Here is a 23,913-nt window from a genome sequence, read left to right as displayed (position 1 = left end):
CAGAACAAATGGTGCTGCACTGGCAGAACCGAGTCAGGTTCTTCAGAACACAAACCACACTCTCCTCATTTTAACCTCTTCTTAGGAAAAAAAACATTTCAAACAACACTTGTGTTATTAAGAGCTCCAGATTTAGAGTTGGGGTCAAACAACACTTGTGTTATTAAGAGCTCTAGATTTAGAGTTGGGGGGGTCTTCAATGCAGCTGAGCCCATTCAGCCCAAAAAGCATGTCAGCCTGGGCACAAAAAATAAGCAACAGCCACAAGGTTTGTGCTTTTAAGACCATACTTGTTATCATCCCCAAATAGCAGTGTAAACCACTAAAATAGGATTGAAGTACTAAGAGCACATGAGAAACACTGGCACAACAATGAAAAATCTGTTTGGCACTGTCTGTGTAATCATACTTATTGCAAGGTGGCTGGAAAAATAAATGCAACAATGATTTTTCTTTCTGCTGAGGTATGTACAACAAATGTTAATATTTTTACCACTGTACAGGACGCATTGTACTCCAGGGAGTACCCTGAGGCGTGAGGAACTGTCTCTGGTAATAAGAAGTATTTACCTTGCCTATACATCAGTGTATTTCCATTAGCAGAATTAATTTAATATTGCATATAAATAGTAACTTTTGGCTTAAAATGTAAGATGGAGAAGGAAACAAAATAGTAGTTTCTTCCTCTGATGGGAACCCATACAGATTTTCTTATTACTGGTAACACAAACTAAGCCCACATAAAGGGGAACAGCCGAACTTCAATAACCCTCAGCACGATGCTCCCATGGAGCTTTATTCTCCTGCAGACTTCATAACTTTCCTCACTATCGCTCTTATTTTAATAAACAACCGAACAGCAGCAATGACCACTAACTTATGCTACTCTAAAGATAAAAATATTACCTTTGATTAACAAGGACTCCTCATCCTAGACCCTCTTTGCATTGTGCAGAAGACACCAGAAGCTGTTTGAGCAGCGCTCTGAAACTCCCTGCGGGCATCAATGGAGCTCTCGGAGCGCTCGGCCCGTCCCCGCTCCCCGATTCCGCAGGCAGGGCGCGGATCCCGCCGCCGCCAAGGGGCACGGCCTGCCAGCAACGCCGCCTCCGCCAGCCCGCCCGGCCAGCGCTGCCACAAAGGCGCGCTCATCCACCGACCTCTCCCTGCTGCTGCTTCTCCTGGGAGCACAGGGCGATGAGAAGGAACGGAGAGAAACGCTGGTGTGTTTCTGGCTAGCCAAAGCTCCGCTGTGTCCAGGAGCGAGACAGCGTCAGGGCACGACGGGCACCCAGAGAGGAGATGGAATCCGCGCTGCCAAGAGCACTCCCTGCCTCGCTTCACACATTTTTGTTTCGGATCCGTGGGTGGTTGCATGAGCAAGCAGCCAGAACAGGGGAGGAGTTAGACAAAATGCAATTTAGGACTTGGAAGCCTTGTCTGCCTTTTCGGGAGGAGGACGAGGAGGCGAAATCGCAGCGCCCTGGCGGAGCAAGGCGCCCTTCCCAGCCCGGCTGCTGCCGCCCGCCTGCCCACAGCGGCCGGGAAAGCGCCGCTCCGCCGGGAGCGATCCCGGGACAGCACGGACACACACACACTGCAGAGCCTCTGAGCACGCTGGCTGCTCGCTCCTGCCCCACTGCATCACCAGTTTAATTTTCAAAGAGCCACAACGCTTCACGATCCTCATGAGCAGCCAGAGGATGAGACAATAAATGACATCCTCAGCAGATGTTTACAGCTGTCACTAGGCAGAGGAGGAGACAGCGGCAGCTTAAATCTCAGTTTTCTACAAAGCTTTCCTTGGAAATCAGAGAGGCAAAGCCAAAAACCCTTTTAAAGTCAGATGTCCATAGTTTTCTTGTTTTGAAAGGACTATCATGTGCATATAGTTCATGCAACTGCAGCTTTGTTTTCCTTCCTATGAGAAAATGAGAAGCAATGTCTGGCTCAAGCTAAGACAGTGATGATTCCTGCTGAAACCAATTAGAATATTACAGTTTAACTCAAATATTCACAAGCCAAGCTCTATGATAGATGTGAGATGTTTCACGCTCCTCCACACTAATTGTAGTTTAGATCTAAAAACATTGCAAGTGAATAAAGCAGCAAGCAACACTGTGTTTTCTTCTTGAAGTAAATACCAGGAGACACACAGCCCTTGGGTGCAGCACAGCTATGAACTCATTCAGTCCCTGATGAACCACCCTTACAGTATTTTCCCATGCAATTAGTATTAATTGGTGACTTGCTGGCAATCTCCCAGGGGCTCTATCTCACCCTTTTAGCCAGTCCTACAAGATCAGCCTTGAGATGATCATCAGGGCTAGGCAGCCATCCTGCTGCCCCACCTCTCAGGCCTCTTTCTTGCTCTGGTATTTTTGGGGACTCTGCCAAGGGTTATCTTGAGTAATGAACAATCAAAGATAAGCATCTTCCAAATTAATACATTCAAGTTTGTAACATGAGACAGCAAAGTAAGAGGGTGACTTCTAGAGGGAATTTATAAGCACTTTAAAAAAATATGTTATTTCAAAGCATTTTACTGAAGCTAAACTCCAAAATAATTTTCAGGAGAACAGAACAGCAGTGCTCAGTTCAGTGTCTGGATAGAAACAGACCTGTCAAACTCTGCATCTTGCACTCAAAATTAAGCTGATACAGGACAGCTGTGAATGAGCAATCATCTCTTCTAATTTTATAATTTAATTATTTAATAATAATTCTTAAGGATTTTCCTTTTATCTATTAATAAGATAAAATTTGTCTTAACCATCTTGTCAAATGGACTTAAGAAGGTTCAAGAGTGCTTTACTTCAGCAGAGCCCCACAGCTCCATGGCAATAAATGAAATCAGATGTTCTTTGAACACTGTAAACATCTAGAACATATTTCAGAGTAGGTTCCAGGGGCATTTTCACAGTATGAATCTCTTTTTGTAGAATTGTGTAAGTAATCTCAAAACTTTAAAAACCAGTGCCAAGGTGGTTATTCAGAGTCAAAAAGATGTCTGAAAAGAGAACTGTGCAGGGTCAGCCTACAAAAACCACTCAAGATCTAGTGGTAAAATACAGTAGGAAATGCTTGTGGCCAGAGGCAAGCAGAACTACTTCAACTAAAACAGGTCGAGTATAACCAAGAGCAACAGGCCAGCTTTATTTCTTCTCCTTTTCCTGCTTCTCTTTTTTCTGCTTTTCCTAAGTTTCCAGTCCACATAAATCAGTGGTCTTCAATGTTACTCTTCTCGTATCACTTTTGTCTTTTACTGCACAACACTTAGAAACCACAACATAACATAAATAGGTGCCTAAAAATGGTGTATTTTGGCTCAGAGGTAGTTAAGAACACTAAAGATGGTTATTTCTCTTGGAAATCTTCAGTCTGGAGTGGAGGAGCCTGCCTGTGCCATCTCACTTAATCTCTAACAAGTTGTACCTTTAGAGTTCATGTACTTAGTGTACATAAACTCCAATGTGAAAGTCAAAACTCACTCTTTACACTGGTCAACAGATGCTGAGAGATTTATCACTTACATGTAAGTTGTTTATATGACATAGTTTATTGATTTTTTTTTTCCTTTGGAGATACTTCTCTTTCTGAATCTTTGTGATCCTAATTAATTTTCATTTTTTAAAGACCTTGCTGTCTTTTTCCCCCACATCTATGGCAAGTAAAGATCCAGATATTATTTGTCAGGGCCCCTGAATAACTTTCAGACTATTCTCACAAATATTGTAGAAGTACAGAAGAAGACCTCACTTTCACTGGTGTAATTTCCCCAAAATTCCATTAACTTGCAGTATCTTTGGATGTACACCATCAATCTGAGACAGCCCTCACCTCTATCTCACACCTGTTTAGCTCTCAAGGTGTATAAAACACAAGGATTTACTTAGGGCAGCCTAGGTGGCAGAAGATTTCTGTCATTCAATGGAGGGACAGATTAGGAAGCACAGAATAAAAGTTTTCTGAGAATCATGCAAGAGGAAGGAGCACTGCACACATCCTCTGGCAGGGACAGGAAGGTGCCATATGTGTCTTTGGAGATGTAGAAAAACTATGAGATTTCTTAGTATGATGCTATTCTGAAAAATCTGGTTTGCTTACAGGATTTTAAAACACACACATGTTCAGACTGCCACTTTGCATCTACAACTAAGAGAACGAGGGACTCAACATTCAGTTTTCTGAAAACACAAGGCCAAGAGATTCTTTCTCCAAAGACTTATGCCAAGACTCAGTCACTGCCACTCTAATACCCTGACAGCAAATTTAATCTTTACAAATACAAAGCAAACACCTTTAAACAAATTATGAACATCTCTGGCCATACAGATAAGACTAACACTTGTAAATTACTTCTCTAAATAGGTGTTATATCAAATCTCCAAAGAGAGATAGATGTGTTCAGCCTGCATTAGGTGATAATGAAGTCTGAACCCGAGAGATCTTAGTTAAATTTGGATTAGCTGTTGATGAAAACCAACTTGATAACACTGCTTATTCTAGACTTGCCTCAATTAGTTTTCCCAGTCAAACTTGTCACTTCTTTCCAAGAGCATAACATTTGTGACAGTTTTATTTGCAGTGTTACATGGCATTGGTACCTGCACTTCATCAGGTCCTTCTACTTGTCTGGAACAAAAGTTGCATCATACCAGGTTCTCTCCATCTATGGGAGACCACACACAAAATTACACAAAATTACAAATCCAGCATCACCTCTGCCTCTGGCTGGGAGCCTGGCAGAGCTGGGAAGTGCAAATCTCCTACATATGCTGAAGACAAATACACAGCACACTGCCCCCACTGCTAAAAGGTCTGTATTTCATTTTGAGCTATTGATCAAACTGAATTATCTTACTTGGGCACAGATCATTTGGGTCTACAGTCTGTTCTCTGTTAAAAGCTTTTTAACTCTTGACTAACTCTGGCCACGTGGATTCTTAGCTTGGCATAACTTGCATGTGGCCAAAGCCCCTTCTCAGAGATGTCAAGTCAAAGCCTTACAGAGAACTGACATCAACCAATATAATAATGTCTAACATTTTGTACTAAAAGAATGCAAATAATTTTCTTAAATAATTTTTCTTATGAAAGCTGGTTTGCAACATTACAGTACTTATGAGCTACTGCACATCCAGTAAAGTGTTTAAGAATAACTGATGTAATCTACAAATTTATTTCTCATCTATCTGATAAGCACTGATACTGGAACTGAAACTTTCATCTCATCTGAGGTGAAAGCATTTAAGCATGGCTCTTTGGTTTCCATTTGTAGTAACCAGGATTTCCAACTTTTTTCACCATGTACTCGATAGATTTGGACTTGCTTCCCTCAGACAAGACCAAAAGTATTATAGTCAAGACTAAATTCTTACAGATGGCTTCCTAATGTTACTCATTAGGACATAGATGGTTACAAATGTGCTTCCTTCAACTTCAGCTGTCTTTTATTCTCCCCTGCAGCTTGCTCATTTTTGTTAAAAATGAAGAAAGGAATCAAATTACTAAGTTTTCATTTTCCACTCTTCCTAATTTTCAAATTTATGCCATTTATAAGACCCAACTATTCTATGACAAGAGTTTTTTACACCATTTAACAGGACCAAAATCTTGAAGAAACAGAGACTTTTTTGTTTGTTTAATCCTCTCCTGCATCCACCCACTCTTCCTATTTTCCACTCCTTAATTAAATTTCAGTTCAAAGATCTTTCTGACTCAAGACATCCAAATGTTTTCAGATTTGGCTAAAAAATTGTGCAAATCCATTATCCTATATTGTCATACCTAACCAGGAAACCAGGAGAAAATCTCATTAATTATTTGAATATATGGACAAGATCTGATTATCTAAATCAAATTGCTAACTCAAATGCACAAGGGAATATATATCTATGTTTTAATATAAAATATGATAAGAGTACACTCAAAATAATTGTTCAGATTATAAGATACTAGTGAGCAGAGGTTCTGGAAATGGAAGTGACACCACTTTAATCAGGAAAACAGCCACAAGAAGAAATTTATCTATTGACGAGGGTTTCACTTTGAGATTACAAGTGCAAGAGACAAAAATGTCACCCTCCTGTCATTTGTTGACAGGCTGTGATACGGAGAAGCTTTGCCACTACTTCATCACCACCCATGACTGCTCTGCATCTCACCTCCAATGGCTGCCTTGCATTCCTGAGTCCTGATCCCTTCAGACCTGTTTGAATTATCCCTGTTTTTGTGCCATGAGTGTTGGCATCCTATTCAGCAAAAGCATACCAGATAAAACTGTTTGTGCTCAGGTAATTGCATTACATGAAAAGTAATTATTAAGATGTGATTTTCTCTGTGCAAGCATTTTCACAAACTATACAAGTCCTCTTGCCACAGCCACTGCCACATAGAAACTCTGGAAGCACATTTAAGTATTGCATCAGGGACAAAAGTGTCCATGGCAATTATTTATTCATAAAAGAAGGAACATACAAAAACAAAAAAAAAACCCACCGCAAAACCACAAAAACAAACAAACAAACAAACAAATCCCCCCACTCTTAGAAACCTTTGTTTAACTACAGTGAATTGAGATACTGTTAATACTCAAAGTTTAATTTCAGGAAAAACAGGATGGGATGTAGACTGTCAGCTAACTATTCTTGCTCTCTTTGATTATCACTACATCTTTCAGAGTGAAAACTGGTTTAAAAATCAGGAAAAACAAGATGGACAACCTTAGACCCAATCCAAACAAAAAGCTGGTTAATTACATCAAACATTTCTTAATGCAACTAAAGCTCTTTGTGCTGTCCTCCTAAGGACCTGCAGGACAGAACACAGAGCTGGCTGCCCCTGCACCTGCTTCATGTGACATTAGACTGAAATCTGTCAACGTTGCCCAAAAACTGATCTATGTTTTTGGTATAAAAGGAAAAAAAATCCTAAAGGATCTGCTGACCCCTCAGACTCAAACAGCTTTTGAACCAGGTGAACAACAGATCAGTAAGAGATGGTGTTTCCACCTTCTTTCTGCTATTGTTGTTGTGGGGATTTTATGCTTTTTGACTGGACTCTACCTATGAGAGATCAGACCTGATTTTGTACCTAATATTGTCCTTCAATACTTTGTTCTCCCTTGGAGGTACCTGTCATGGATGGATTGACACATACCTGAAAGCCTCACCCAAGCTTGGTTCACAAGATTGAACTGAAAGAATTTAAAGACTAATTAAAAAGGAATTTTAAAGAGCAAATCTTTCAAGTGTCTTATAAAGTGAGCCTTACGCAAGGGTGCTGAGAAACTGAGCCCTGCCCTGACTTTAAAATACACTTTAAACAATCACTGCTGGGAGTGAAGTGGCCCAGTAAGTCAGAGGTGTCTGTCCACCAGGGGAGTTCCACAAAAGCTCTCAAGTATCTGCTAATAAAGGCTTTGCCCTGGTCACACAGCAAGGCTGTGACAGAAGCTGATTGGCTTCAGTTTTTTTAAATAACTAATATCAACATAATGAAAGCTATCTTGGGCATGGAGAATACATTCCAGCTAGCAGAGGCCCAGCCTTTGCCATGCCCCTGCTCACCAGCTTTTGGCACACAAAAGCCACCTGCAAGGGAGACTTGACCCCGGAACATCAAGGCTCTACAGGAGCATGGCTCAATAAAGCAGGAGCTGCCAAAAGGAAGGAGCTGAGGCAGAGCACCACTGGCCAGCCTTCCCTTCCATTTCAGCAGGTGAGTTTTGCAGATTGCTGTCTTTTGGGTGCCACCACCTACCACCCTCCTCCTGGGCACGGGAGGTGACATGTGCAGTGGAATGGTGGATGGAAAGTGCAGAGCATCACTGCTCTGACCAGTGTCCCAACAAGGAGGACTCCCCAGAACATTTGTATGTCTCTCTCTCTTTTGAAAATGACCTTTAAAATCATTCTGCCAGCAAGAATTGAATATGATGTTTAAAGGAAACCTGAAGTAACTTGTGGATTATAAGATTTTTTTTTTTAAACTCCTTGAATGTGACTTCTTCATTTACATGAGTGGCTGAGACAGCCAGAGTGTTAGTGTGCATATTCACCACCTGCAGACTCCACACTGGACCAAATGCACTGGAGAAGACAGTAAACAGAATTTCCTATGCCAACTCATTGAACTGGGAGAGATGCTAGCATAAAACTCTAATCTCAGAAATGGGATTTGCTTAATCAAGCAAGCTTTGCCAGAAGATGTAATCACACACCACAGAAGATTACATTAGCCTTTTAGAAAAAAAAAACCACACACTTAACCAACTCCTGAAATTCTGCTTTGATATTTGCATGAAATCCATGCAAATTGTATGGGCTTCAGCATGTGTTTTCTCCCACACCAAAGCAGCCAGATGGACAGCTAGGGATGTGAGAAAAATATTTTCTGCTAAGCCTGAGGGGAGATGAACAAGAAAAGAAGCCCCCATGTGCTTCTCCCCAAGTCCAGTGCATACATCCCACCCCCCCATACTGTGAGCCTTCTTTTCACAGAGATCTCTTTCTTTGACTGTGGAGAAAGCAGTGGCCTGGCAGCCAGGGCAGTGCTCCTGCCAGCACCTCAGCCACAGCCAGCAAGTGCTCCTGGGGTGCTCTGTGCTGGGTCAGAGCAGGAGGAAGTCTGGGGGTCCCCACCTCCACCCTGCCATCCAGCAAGGCCTTGGGAAGAGGGGTCACCCTGTGGCATAGCCATCAGTTATTGCAACACATAAGGTGGCTTTGTATAAAAAGCTTTTGTTCCGCTAAAATTCATCTGCACGAGCTTCCTTCCTTCCTAACAGTTGTTAATGGATTTCATTACAGATTTTCTCCTTTTTCATGTACATTCCTTGCTCCATGAAGAAAGCATGGGAGCAGCTGCAGCCAGCTGTGAGCTTCCCCACTGGGACCCTGAGTGCTGCCTCTGAGACACAGTGACAGTCCCGTGGTGATGGAGAGCATCTTAACTGCAGACAGGATTGCTTGCTGCTGCCGTGGGAATCCGGGCAGCAAAGCACTGCTCGCATTCCAGGCAGGGACAAGATGAGGGTGCCTCACACACTGCAAGAAGGAGAAGCACTTCATTTGAATTCAGTGGGGCAGAAGAAACAAATTCATCATGCAGAATGTTTAGGAAAGCCTCACGCCCTCTGAAGTGTTTCAGGAATAATGTTCAACAAATGGTAATTGTACCCTCCCCACCCTTGCTTTTAATAATTGAGGAAGAGAAAGACAAAACATTCATTCTATTTTTCCATCATTTTTAAAATCCAGTTTTTGGGTGGCTGTTAGCATCCTTTCTGCATTAGATACCAGAATTCACCATGAGTCGAAGCCTGAATATCTTTGCTTGGACAAATCTCCTAAGAACATCAGCCTGGAGAGCATGCCCTGGGAAACAAATCAGTACTTCCTGACATGAGAAGCATCTCAGCCAATAATCCTAACTAATGTGGATCTCTCCACTGTTTTACTTTACACAAATAAAGTACACTCAAATAAGGGTATTTGACGTGTACATGTCTGGTATTTCACATGAGCAACCACTTCAAAACTAAAACTCAGACATTAAGAATGTGAAATACCAGATATATACAGATATTCTCCAAGCAATCCTATTAGGACAGAGATATAACTGGGCTAGCAGACACACTTTCAAAAATTACAGGTCTTGTACACAGAAAAATCTCCTTGCCTCTCTCCATCAAGCAGCTTTTACTGCTTGGTTAGTTGTTGTTTTTTTTTTTAAGTTCAGTCTTTCAATTAATTCCAAGTCCTGATAAAATAAAACTTATTTTGCTTGATCATAAGCTCATAAAACACAAGAAGAGCTTAATGCAAAAATGTGAATAAGTTAAGCAGTCATTTACATATTTGATCAGTTAAACAGGGGGCACTCTTTGCAGAAATTTCATGTTGTCAAGCAAGCACGGGAGACATAAAATGCTTTGGATTTTATGTCGCTCCTTACTGATATAATAATAATGGCCAATAGATCCTTTGCAAAAAAAGAAAAACACAACACTCACTATGCTGTTTGTGGGTTTTATAACAGTATTTAACAGAGGGGAGAGCATAAAAGGGTAAGGGCCTGAAGTCACACCTCCAGGCAAAGTACATATTTACCACCCACTATAAACTATGTGCAAAACCACTGCTTATGGGTACAAAGACAAGGCCAGTCAAGGTCTGCTGTTACCTGTGACCTATCTCCTCTGAATCCTGCTCTGTGTTCTTCAGCCACCCCTTTGCTGCAGCTGCATCCCTGTCCTGCCCCTGCCTGCTGCTCCAGCCCCTCTCCTCTAACAGCATTAGCAGTACATCTCACAGCACTCATATTGCCTACTTGATCCATCACTGAACCAACACAACATAAATCCCCCAGGCACACCAAAGCACTGCTACATTAATGCTTCATCTATGCTGCAAGAGCATCTTTTAAAATGCCTACAAAATTGGTTTAGAAGACCATGGTTTTGTTCTTGCAGCACTCTAGCCAGGAAGTGGTTAAAACAAAGGTGAAAAATCACAGCAAATAATCTGAAAGACTGTATTCCCATCATGTTTGCCACTTCCAATCCTATTTCTTCCTATACAAGTCTTTGTGCAATTGCTCTGTTGAAATCATTAGGAAGGCTCTGGCTTTCTGCAGGTGGAAAAGGCCAGAACCTGATCCTGTGTGCAGGAACAACTCCTCTTCACCCACTGTGAGCCTGCAGTGCTGCATCAGTGCTTTATTTCTCCAGACACGCCTGCTGAGGAAGAAACTTTACAGGAATTATTTTAAATACATTCTGTCCCATGCAAGCATGCAGACAAAAAAGTTTAAACCCTGCTCTTGACATAGTCTTTTTCAATACAGATGGAAGTTCACAGGAACCATTTGTCTTTCACATCTGTGTTTTCAGCTTTACAATTTCCATTTGCTCAAGACCTCTTGTCACATCTCATTCCTATTTTAGCCCTAGCCCTAAAAGACTTACAGAGATGATCATTTTGACTCAGCATCATTCTCCTATCCTCAATTTGCCTTAACATAAAAAAGACAAAAGAAACAGCCCTACCCCTCCATATAATTTCATTTTCTCACTAATAGTGTCTGAAGGGCGGATAAATGTGTGAAAACAAAACAACACATGTGAGAGGGGAAGGATTCTTATCACTGCTAAGAGCCCATCTCCTGCATTTTCTTGACTTGGCAGTAAACTAGAGACACTCCCAAATGGTGACAATGGGCAAGGAAATTTGCTTTGCAAACAATTCCCTTTAAAAAAGGTCTTGCAAGGAACTACTTGATAGTGTTAAAGTTTTTGTCTCTTAAACATGCAATTCTCTACTGAAAGCAGATTATGTTAAGTACTGGAAAATGAAGTGGCTTAGGATTATACACAGTCAGTTGGGCTTTTCCTAAAGCAGCACTACACAGACCCTTTCCAGCCTGTGAAGCTGAGCTTCTGGAAGCCAAAAGGAGCAGCATGGAGTAACTGAAGGCTCGTGTCAAAGGACAGCAGCAGGCAGGACCCCACACAAAGGGTCTGCATTACTACCGCACCAATACCCTCGCTGCATAAAAGGGCAGGAGCAATAAACAGGAATTAAGGAGAAGGTTAATTCCCAGTGAGTTTTACAGCTAAGAGGCATATATTTGGGGCAGCAACACCAGCCAGAAAGTTTTGATCCTGATGGCTAGCTTGGTCACCACTCCAAACCAGACCTTGACTCCGTGGCATCACAAACAGGACACTCTGGGAGTGCTACACATGAGGAGGCTTCGGAGAGCTAACACATAACACAGCATGCCTCGTTCAAATAACCTGATTTGTGGCTTTAGCTTTTGAAAGGAACAAAAATAAAAGCAAAGAAATGACACTTGCAATGCTTGCCATCACTCTCAAGAAGTGGAATCTGCTATGTAATCTGATAAATTATAAATACAAGAGTTTAGGAGTGTAGAAAGAATTATGTGAAATCACCGCAAGAGCACGTCTTGCAACAAAGCTATGAAGAGAATAGCAAAAAGAACTGGCAGAAATACTGGTACATTAAAAAAAATCCACAACTATATAAATCATCAAGTTCAAATTAAAACTAGACTTAACTACAGGTATGAAAACAAATACACCTACGAGGGAAAAAAACAAAGCAAAATGGACTTAAGAAGAAATGAGCTGAAATAAAGCCATATTAAATTCTGTGCAAGTTGTGAAATATTCTTTACCTTTTTTTTTTTTTTTTTGTATTAAACAGTAGAGCTCACCATCTGTTTGTGGACAGCACACAACAAGAGTCCTGAAGTGCTGAAAAAAATCTGTACCAGAAACCTCCATGCTCACTCTGGTATCCCACAGCACAGCCACACCAAGTTCAGCTCTCTGTACATCACGGAAAGTGTTTCCAAGCAAACCAAGCAGCTCCACTGGAGCGCCTCGGGGTCCCTGAAGAGCTCACATGTCTCCACCAGCATGGTGCTCCTCACAAATCCCAGCACTCAAGGAACAAATCCTTTTGGCACTGAGCTCACCTAGGGCCTTAACAAAACCATCCACTCTGTCCTGTAGCAATGGATGTCCCCTTGGGTGTGACCCCATGGACAGGCGTGCCTTGGGGGGCTGAGTGCCTTGGGAGGGCTTGCTGGAGGGGAAATGCCAGAACATAGAGAGAAACTAAGACAAAAGTCCTTTCCTAATTCTACCCTGTGCAAGGATCTGAATATTCAGCTTTTGTGGCAAGTCATCACCTTTCCATTTTTTTATCCTTTCCACCCCAAGCACTGCTACTGTGAGCACTTCCAGGCTGAGGAAACTGCCACCACATCAATATTCATCAAGGAGATCCTGAAGAAAATTCATTTATTTTTCAGAATTATTACAGTTAATTGGAAACATCTGCTACAACTATCTGTATGCCAGAAGCATCCCCATCTACTAGGCAGTCTCTGCAGGAATACCCACTCTGTCCTTTCTGGATGGGTTTTGCCAACGGCATCTTTGTTGTCAAAGAAAAGACACCATAAGACTAATCGGCCAAATGCAGAGCTTAAATTGTCTCTGCTCATTTTCACACAAAGTAGTAACACATGTTGTGCTGTCACAGTTGTGAAAGATATTTTTTATCTCCATGTTGGCTTTTAATTGCTTTCTTGCAGTGAACCAGGTCGAAGAGTTTTGGGAACAGTGTTCCTCTCCGATATCCAGTAGCATCCTTAGCCCAACAGAGTGCTGCAGTGAGAATATCCAAGCACAAGCAATCAACATTTTGCATTTGTATTGAGATTAATGTCGATATATTACATGAATGTAAGTACACTATTTCATGGAATGTGAATGTTGAATATTTTTTGAAGTATTTATGTGAATAAAGAATAACTATCTGGATGTCCAGTGGAAAAATGTTCCTGTGGGAACAGAATGCAGCCAAACTATGAAGTATTTGTGAATTCCAATAAATATTCACTGAGACCTAGTGAAAATCTGGGCTGGAACTTACAAACATAGAATTTCTAAACAAGTTGTCAATCATAATGGAAAAATGCATGTGCAGACTGGACTTCCCAAGTACTATTAACCTTCTGTCTAAATCCATTGTAATTTTGTTTTTAATAGGCTGAAATATGAGGCATGCTCATTTTTAGTAAAAAGATTCTGTCAAAATTGTGAATTATTAATGCAAATCACAATGTCAAATTAATTTTTTTTAAGGAATAAGATGAACAAGACATTCATATTAAGCAGTGAAGCTTGGTTGTATCTCTGATGAAGTGAGATGAATGTTTATACTATAGACCTTGCCCATAACAGCTGGAGACTTCTTACTGTCTCTGTGATGAGGCAGCATGATGGAAATATTTGTTGAAAAGTTAAGGAGAATCTCCAAAGACATCTTTGAACTCAAAAACTCCAAAGACATCTTTGAAGCAGGTGCTCTTCCCTGAGATGCCAGACAAGGAAAGCTTACTCAGGGAGAGAAAAAAAAAAGACAAAAAAAAAGCATTGATATTTTGAGCCAGATTTTTTAAAAAAAATTAAATTACTATGGATAAAATATTCACACAGATGGTCACTATGAATTCTCATCCCAAACCAGATTAGAAATAGATTTGCTTTTTACTTGAAGAACAGAAATCAATCTTCTGTAATGTAATCTGCTTAGGTCCTTGCCTCCCCCAAGGGTAAGAAGAACCACAAATTTCTTGTTTGACAGTGTGGGAATACACAATTGTTTGCTGACACCATTAAGAAGTTTCAAATCATGGTGAAAGAACTTGCACACATCAACAGACAGAAAAAATGAACTGTGAAAAGCAAGAAGACCATGTAATGTCTGGATACGTATTTTCATTTGGCAGAATTGTGATGCTGATAGTAATAATGCAAAAATAATAAGGTCTCTGACTGAAAGAGCAAGTGTTCCCTTATTGCCTAGAACAGAATAGTTCCCACACTATATTATAACTGCAGCAATAATTAGGATGTGAACTTCTGGTCCAGTTTTCTTCCTTTTGTATAAGAAGGCTATAAGGACCTTCATCACTTCATCTCATGAGTTTGAACAAACTGGTTTGTATTTTTTTCTGCCTTCCTCAAGAAGAGACAGTGATAAGGCAGGGAGTGATTATCAGTGATTATCAAGAGATAGTAAGTGAATAAACCCATGAATCTCAGTGTTCAGGTTAAAGTTCAATGCCAGTTAAGAAGTCTTCTTGAACCCTCATGATACTGCTATATAAAAATAATACAACTGCTCTGCAATTTTAAGGCATAATCAAGTAGAAAATTATAGAGTGAAATATATGGTCCCTGAGCACACTGATAGGTCTTTAAGCCATGACAAATAAAATCCTCTCACTCATTTGGACTGTGAAGCAGCTTTTTCTCAGAGAAGCGGTGGACAGTGGGCAGTGCCACAGCTTCCTCTGTCCCCTTGGGGAAAACCCTGATCAAACTTTTCTGGATGCTCTGCAGAAATGCAGAAGCTGTACTCACAGGGAAGTGGGAGATGTGCCATTTCTGTTGGTATTAAACAGAACTAGATGACAGAAAGAAAATCACACATTCTCGTCTGTAGCATCAAGTCACTCTTGATTCTCATGTTTGTTGGCTTGCCATGCTGCACGTCTGACACAAAAGACAATCTTACTCTCAAAGCACAGTAAATCAGCAAGTAAAATTCTTGGAATAACAACACTGAAATCTGTCCAATACTTTCCTAAAAATGCATATTAAATCTGCTTCAGCCATGGAAACTTGATTAATGTGTTTAATATATTTGGAAGAAATAATCATTCATGTCAAGGGTAAACAATGCAAGCATGGAAAATGGGTGAGAATAATATGAAAAGAGAAAAAAAAAAAAAGAAGCAGATGCTGCAGGATACAATCCCACTACCGGTAACAATTGTCATGGCTAAATCCAAAAATCAGTATGCCCTAAGTGGAGTAAATGATCATCTCCACTCTGTGACAGTTAAGGCAAAATGAGCATTAGCATACAAATAAATGAAGCTAATGGCTGGATTTTGTGTGAAATCCTAAATTCTGCTTTTTCAAGATTAGTGATAACAGAAGTAGTGACACATGCTTTCTCCTGAAATCACAGAGCCCAACAAACCTCAAAGGAACACGTGCAAGGAGGGATGATGAGCAGCCACCAGAGTGGGGAAGAAGAAGCACCTGCTCCCACCCAACACAAGAACCACAAGCTCAGCCACAGGCTGATCCTGGGGCCCAGCAAACCGCCACCACGTCCTCCTCTGACACTTAAGGTCCCTCCTCAGGGCACCAAGGTCCCCTCCCCATGGCAGTATCCAAGCAGCAGAGAAACAAGGCTTTGGCCAAAGCACAGTGATGGCACCTAAGGGTACCTGTATATGCCTGCCCTTGGCATCATGTGCTGCTGGAAGGTGGCAAAGCAGGGATCACACTTGCCCACAGTGTGCCTGGCATGGAAAGTCAATTCCACCAAACAATCAACTTAAGAGCTCCAGCCTGCCTCTGGGAACTGCAAAAATGTGGGACGTGGCACTTAGCTCACCATAAGGACACGGCTGTCTCTTGTCTTCCAAGAGCAAAACTTATGCACTGTAAAAAGGGATTTTTTTCTATTTCTCTTGCAGGCAGGCCAGTATTTAGGTTGTGCTTATGAGCAGTGATGGCTGATCATCAAAAGAGGAGCAGAAACTCAGCACACTGCCACAGCAGCAAAGGGCCTGGGAACAGCAGATGTGACTGCCAGCCATCCCTCCAGGAGCTGCAGAGTTTGCTCTCTCTTAAGCCTCCCCTTTCCTGCTGTGCTGCAGCTGCGTGCACAAGAACACATCATCCTTCCCGCTGCTCGCAGTGCACAGACACACACACCACTGGGGAATGCTTCAAACACATGGAAGCAGCTAGCAATTTAATTAAAACATCCACACACAGAGAGGCACATGCACATGCCATTCCACAAGAGAAACACCTCAAACAAACACAGGAGCACAGGACTGCAAGGAAACTCTCAAGTCCCTTCTGTGAACTCCATGATGTGCCATCCTAAAGCTGCTCTTTATTTTTACCTCTGCTACACCTGGAAAAGTCTGTTAATGAACCTCAGAGATAATCAGGGACTGTTTTTTATTGCCTGGCCTCACTTTACCCAGAGTAAAAAGCATGGCCTTGCACCATTACATTTTATGCTGTATCTATCACACAAACTCAGAAAAAAATATAATCCTTGTGTGATGCTATAATCCTCTTCTGAAATGCCAGTGACTCTTACCTTTGAGTCACCTATAAATTCATAAGAATTCTGTCACCTGCCCAAGTCATAAGCATATTACTGCTTATTTGTGACAAGGATAAGAAAATACTAAACATGTTTCATCTCCTTTGATGAATTTAATTAGCAGATTCCCTTTGGCCCAACACTCCCACCATTTTAAGATGAATATTGACCTCTCCTCTTTATTAAATTCTCTACATATTTAACATTTCCACTATGAATCTTTTTCTCTTGCCGTATTGATAGATCTCCATGTGGGTGCCACATTCAAATTCTTTATCAAGAGTGAGATGAATCACATCTATTGATTTTATTTAGCAACAGAACTGAAGAAGAAACAGCTAACCTTGGAACAAAAATATTTATTAAAACTTTTTATTTTATCCCATTTTCCATTAGCTCCCTGACTTTATTATGTTGTTCAACATTCGTTCTAAAATATTATGTATTTTAGCGGTTGGCTTAACAGCCTGTTATTTTCCCAAATCCACTTCCCCTGGAACCATCTCAAAATCTGAAGTTTACATTTTATATTTCTCATTCTCATGCCCCAGTGTTCAATATATTAATTAAAAGAAAGTCCGCAATCTCCTGTAACGAAAAATGGCTTTCCAGAGAGGAGCAAAAATGCTTTTTAGAAGTAAAATCTGATGACCTCTCAGTGCAGGCCTCTGGAAAAGAAGTGATGGATATTGTTTCTCTGCCTTGTCCCTGAAACTCCAGTGCTGTTTTAATGTTGCACTACACTGGTTTTCTTCAACAGCTAATATGGGAAACCTGATTCCTTTTACAGAGGCCTCCCAAATCAAACCTAAAACCAAATAGCTCCCCATAACTTAATTTAATAGGTTAAAAAGGTCAAGGGTCTCTACACCATCAAAGTACTTGTCCAGTTCTCAATAGGAAATTTAATTTCTGTCATCTGGAGCAAATGTGTATAATGCAAATGGCACTCAGAAACTCTACTGCACTTTGAAACTAAACCCGCTTTTTGCAGCTGCTGCTTTAAATATCAGCAGAGTCTGGAAACGAAACAAAGCACTATCACTGACATATTCCTGCATTAACACGAACTCCAACAAGTGAGTTTAAGTGGATTTGGCCACCAGCTGTGGAACTCTGCTGTACATTCCACTGTACACTAGTCTACAACCTAATTAACAGCCCTGCAAATATTCCAGATATCTGCTAATATTATGCACAAAGATGTAATTAGAAGTGTGTGTGAACACAGATACATTTGAAAAAGAAAGAGAACAAATGTGCAGCTCCAGCTGATATCATTATTAACTCATTCTCAGTGGCAGCATCATGCACCAGGTTAGGGTAAGGTTAATGCATACCCCACACTGTGACCTTTCAGACTGAATTTAATTGCATCCCTACCAACGATATAGCAAAATGATAAGGTGCATCCTGATTGATTTTCTTCCTTGCAGACCACAAGAGCTCATTTCAACCAAATCCTGCCATTAAATTTACAGCATAACTGAAAAGGAGTTTTAAATTATATACACCCTAATCTAATATTTGAAACTGTTATATCAAAGACTCTCCATTATAAGCTGCAAAATCCCTCTTTGCCTGTTCTGTAAACCCACTACACTATGTACAGCATTATCCTTCAATTGTTAGCATGCTTAAAATGTGTGTCTAACACTGTCAGAGCCATGCTGTCAAGCGTTAAAGAGCACTTTTAGGCATTCTGCCCCTGCAATCCTTGGGGACTTCAGTAGCTACAACTCAGGGGAAAATCAAAGTAAAGAGAAAAGACAGGTCATCATGAACCTAAGTGCAATGTAATCTCGTGATAGACATTTCTACTCTACATGCACAACACATTTAGGTTCTACAAGAATTTTGCTATCCCTACTTTAGTACAGCTGGGATGAGTATCTTTGTTAACATACCAGCCCACAGTGAACTGGAAAATTTTTTCAGAATATTTTATACACTGTGATTACTGTATAAAATACTATATGCCTCATTATAGCAGGGTTTATTCAAGACTTAGTGTCTTTTGTTTGATAACATCTTAGATTTTTTGGGTGAATTTTTCATTATTCTTTCAAATAAATTTTGGTGATGTTTTCAGATATTCAATACTATATTCTGTAATTAAAAATGCCCATGGGAAACTTTGAGATATGTGTCTGTTTTAAGCAGTTTCCACTCACAGTGGATGAAAGTAACAGCCAACCATGCTGGGATTTCAGGGTTTTTTTTAAGGAGGTGATGGCAGGCATATTCTGTTATTACTGCATAAGAATTTTAGCTATTGCACTCATCATCATGGTCAGAACAGCTCATCTGCATTGAAGTTCTGAAGAGCACTGTGCACAGCTGAGCCATCACTTAGATCACTTGCATTTAGAGGAACAGAAACTTGGACGAGCCCCAGATTATGGCAGACCTAATGTCTCATTTGCCAGCAAATCATCTGTATCAGAAATTACTTTAAATGACAATGTTAAAATTGAATTTGTCCCATGTTCAACATGCCCATTAAAAGGAAATCCTTCAATGCCATTCACTGAGGCTCAGATGCAGGGAGTTGAAAGACCATGTGGTCATGGCCACAGCCCACCCTCAGCAATATCCCTGACTTTGATAACCTGCAAATGCTCTGGAGTCAAGGAGGAACTTCCCACTCAAAAACTCTCACCTTTGCAGGTGTTCTAGTTTCATGAGTCTCTGATGCACAGAGCGCTACAAGTCTTGCCTACAAGAGAACTTGTCACTTTACCATGACTCCATTTTAGTTTCACAGCATTTTTTACCAAAGCCATGCTGGAGCCTCCTGAAGCCTTCAACCACCCCTGGCTTCCCTCGGATGATCCTGTCAGGAAAGAGAACACAGTGGCAGCAGAAGGTTGGGGGGGCCTGAGACTGGGTGAGTTTTGCAGAGCTTTGAGCAAAGTCAGTGCTCTAACAAAGCAACCTCCTGAGAGCCCACTGTGAACCTAAACACTGAATTTCTCATTCAATGATCAGAATGCAAGTGCAGTGTGAACAACTCCACCAAGGCAAAGACAGAATTAGCCTCATCAGACATGCAGCAGCATATGTCTCTTTCAACATGTACTGCAAAATAGATACTGAATGGAAAACAGATGATTTTTAGCCTCCTATTCTGTCTACCGGTAAAAAAAAATTCTCAAAATTCTGCATATCTTCATGCAAATTACTGTATTGCAAAGATAAATATCAAAGTTATGCAAGATGCTAGATACGTAGAAAGACTTAAAAGAACAAGGAAGAAATAAAAACACCTACAAAACCTCCAAAGACAAAAAATAAACAACAGATTATTTGTGTTCCCAGGCAAGTCCAAAGCCAAATATTAGCATTTTCTTCTGGAGGCAACTTTCTGTGTATTGAGAGCCAGCTTAAATAAACAGCTGGCTTTTCTTCTCTGAATATTTGGGGAGCCTGCAAATTTTATTCTCCTTTGAGAAAATATATGAAAAACAATGCAAAAACAACTTCACACAGGAGCAGTAAAGAAATTCAAATATCTAGTTATAATTATAAATGAAATTTTGACCATGCAAAATCCATATGAAATGCTGTCAGGTGGAATGTTTGCCAGCCACTCTTCTGAGCAACAACCACAGAAATCTACCTTTATCACCTTCTTGTTGATCTCCTTTCCCCAGGCTTCATTTATGCATTTTATGTGGCTTTTTAGTTTTATTCCCATGTCTCTCTCTCAGTCTTACCCGAGCTCATTCCCTGCTAGATCCCTGGGTTTTTCTTTGGTTTCCCAAAATCTCAGCTGAGGACTTGCTGGTATCTAACATTAGAGGTTCAGGGGCTCCAGTCAGCTTTAAGCTGCAGTAATTTTTTCTACTCTGTAAAGCCTGAAGGGATAGTACTTTTCCTTCCTTGCTAAATAGTAAACATTCCCCTTCCAGTGGGCAAACAAATTATCTTCTGTTGTTTGTGAAGACACTCAAACAATACCCTTGTTTACCTTTATAAATGTCTTTGTGCTATCCCCAGTCTGGCCCAGGGAACTGAGCCGAGGGCGGTGCAGCTGACATACAGCAGGCAGGAGTAAATGCCTGAACAGCCAGAGAAATCTCTGCCCAGCAAAGAACAGAAACAAGCACTCATGTCTGAGTTTGGGCTGAGATAGCAGCAGCAAAGTGGATCTCAAGACAGTAAGTATCTTTAGTAAGCAAATTAATTTTACTCATCATCTCAGCAGAAACATGGCTTTCTGCCTCCAGGGAAGGGTGCAACGTGTACTCATTAGTGACTGTTTATTCAGATCAACATTACTGCTATATAAATTCCCCACCACCACCATCTTACACGAGGTATTTCATGATCAAAGTATTGAAATCAACACTGCCAAAGCAACATTACTGGAGCAGTTGTGTTAAGCACAGGCACGTTTGAAGGATCAGAACTTAATGAGGTTTTCTGGTTGTTTCTTTGGCATGAATACAACAAACACTTCAACAAAAACATAACTCTGCCCATGCAAAGTACAGAGGTCTACTCACGCAATTATCACCTACAAGCACAAATAACTATTTGTAAGAATCAAACAAATCATTCAATATTATTATTTTATTTCATAAATAGACTGATTACTTCTGAAATAGCTGCTTTCTTAAACTACATGGCCAATATGTAATCTGTTAACCTCCATTTACCAGTTTTCATTGAAATGAATCCTATGAGTCTGACCCAACTTCACTAAAACCAACAAATGTTGCACAAATCTTTGCACATGGAACTCAACACATGCAAATGAAAACCAGTCTACCGCTGACAAAAAGGCTGAGAGCAAACTAGTACCTCTATCTTGGTCATCACAACCTCAACTGTGACATGCACCAGCACACACCTTAGAAAATGTAAAGCCTGTTAACTCATAGGGCCCTTCTGAAAAAGTGAACACATCCACTGCTCACACTGCTTCGTTTAAAAGCTGATTCCAAATTTATCAAATACAATTTGAAACTGAAGGTGACTGAAATGTTTTGCACTACTATGTCACTTCCTAAGAAAGCTGATGTAGAAATATTTCCCAGATGTGGGTTAAGATTTCCAGATGAACAGAGAGAGCAGGAGAAAGCGGGAGATGCAGGCTCCTGACCAAAAGCCGCTGACAGTCTGCATTAAACAGCATTTGCTCAGGATGTGTCAGACAAGAGACCTGAGGCTGGAGTCCTGTTGCGTTGCTACAGGAAAGTGCCTGGCCAAAATACACTTGACTGCTCTGGCAAGAGTTTATCTCCATATTGTTTTGTTAATGTTTCCAAAAGGTCCAGTTTTGCTTTAGTATGGAAAAAACCTAAACCCTGCAAAGCTCACTCACTTTGCACCAAAATAAACCATGGGGTTTGACCAGTTACAGTACAGACAACCAGACTTCCAGTGCATCCCCTCAACTATCAGCACACAACAGAAACTTAATATCAACTTTTCATAACATTTAATAAAAAAACTTACCTAAATATCTCATCAAAACTCTGACTGGTAAATGGCATACATAGATTATTTTAATTTTTTCTATGCATTTTTAACATTGAGAAACATTTTTATGGGTTTAGGGTTTTTTATGGCATCAATAAGCTACATGAGGAAAGAGACAGACAAAACCAAAACGTAACACAAAAGGTCTCTAAAATATATTGCAATGTTGTCATCAACAGACAGTAACTACAGAAACATCATGGAAATAATACAGGCAATAAACCAAAGCTATGTGAATATTTATTTTTCTTTTCAAGACAACTGAAATTATGAGACCAATTTGGCCTTGTTTTTCTCTCATCACTTTTCAGACTTGTCAGAAGGAAGTGTAAAAACACTGCAGTCAATATTCTCTCTTGCTAGCCTGGATTAGTAGATTTATGTTAATTGCAGACACCTACATAAAAATACCTACATAAAAATTCCTCTTCCACAGGACTTTTACTGAAGATAAAATTCTGACCACGCAAATAAAATAAAAAGAAATTTTTTACTTTATTTTTTTAAAGGGAAAACTTACCTTGTAGCACATTTTCAGCAAATGTCACAAAAAGGTCTGATTGCTTCCAAAGGCTTTGATCTGGCTATCGCACAGGAGCTCCTGACTGCAACAAGTGACCTCGGGGAGACTCTGAGGGAATGGGGATCACCCGTCTTAGAAAGAGTCTCCTCACATCAGACATGTTTTTCATACTCTGTTTACTTCCAGGCTGGACTGCATGAAATATCAAGTCTCTGCAGCTGCTGGGATGGGAGTTACCAGCTCCTCAAAGGTTCACACTTCCAGCTGTGGGCAGGACAGCAGGACACCTGCTCCCCCTGAGACCTGCTGACTCTGGGGTGCTGCTCAACTTCACCTTGGTTCTCTGAAGGACACCCAGCAGTGAAATAACAGAAAGCCAACAAATAGCATTGACCACTCTCAGCTTTCAGTGAGGGAGAAAACCAGCAGAAAAAGCCTTGGCCAATGCATGGGGATTTTGTGGCATTTGACTTTTCTTTCAACAGCATGAACTAAGACCCAGTAAGCATCAAGTGAAGAATGAATTGCTTGTCCTGGCTAACCACTGAGCTTAGATAGTGGGATAGAAACTAACAAGAAAAGTCATTGAAAATGCAGCATCTGTTGACATTTTCCAGCATGCACTGACCTTTCCAGTACCATTACACTCGGCTTTGCAGCACAATTACAGTTTCAGCTCTACGTATCGATAAGATCCTCATTATCTGAATTCTATCAAAATCTTTGCCCTTCTCAAGAGAGCAGAGAAAAATGTCCATCTGAAACAATATTCAGTTCAGTGACACCAAAAAGACCCCAACTCAGCTGCTGGGGTTGATCACACCACTGCACTGTAACCTAGCCAGGTAAGTAGGGGGAAGAGGCTGACAACTAACGTGAGGATGATTCCTCATGACAGTGACAATAGTAGGTAGCTAAAGAGCACAAAATGCAATATTCAAGGACAGAGCCTAGAAAATGACCTTTGCAGTCACAAGCTCACCTGCAAACCAAAAATCATTTCATGGTACGTGAGAAGAGTCCAAGTTAGTTTGCCACTCTGACCTCAGAATCCCATGCTATCCCTTGTTTAAGTCAACTTATGAGGTTATTATAGCTAGTTTTGTTTCTAGCAAACCTACAAATCTGCTTTCCTTCACTTTTCCTCTTCCA

At 40.7% G+C, this 23,913-nt stretch overlaps 1 protein-coding gene across 8 annotated transcripts in view; it reads right to left on the bottom strand.

The window, feature by feature from the left end:
* PAG1 (phosphoprotein membrane anchor with glycosphingolipid microdomains 1) overlaps nucleotides 1-23,913 on the bottom strand; it is a 110,448-nt gene that overhangs the window by 47,999 nt on the left and 38,536 nt on the right. Inside the window, exons 1-2 of one of the 8 annotated variants that reach the window (XM_039702983.1) lie at nucleotides 20,468-20,501; nucleotides 19,526-19,584 (exon numbers count right to left, since the gene is read on the bottom strand). The exons of 4 other annotated variants lie outside the window; for them this stretch is intronic. The gene's annotated coding sequence lies outside the window, so the exon portion shown is untranslated. 3 more of the 8 variants (XM_039702981.1, XM_039702982.1, XM_039702980.1) reach the window with 3 other exon arrangements.

The sequence above is a fragment of the Passer montanus genome, unplaced genomic scaffold, assembly GCF_014805655.1.
Source record: "Passer montanus isolate IOZ18808 unplaced genomic scaffold, ASM1480565v1 scaffold16, whole genome shotgun sequence".
Lineage (NCBI taxonomy): Eukaryota > Metazoa > Chordata > Aves > Passeriformes > Passeridae > Passer > Passer montanus.
This window is presented reverse-complemented; position numbering and strand designations above follow the sequence as displayed.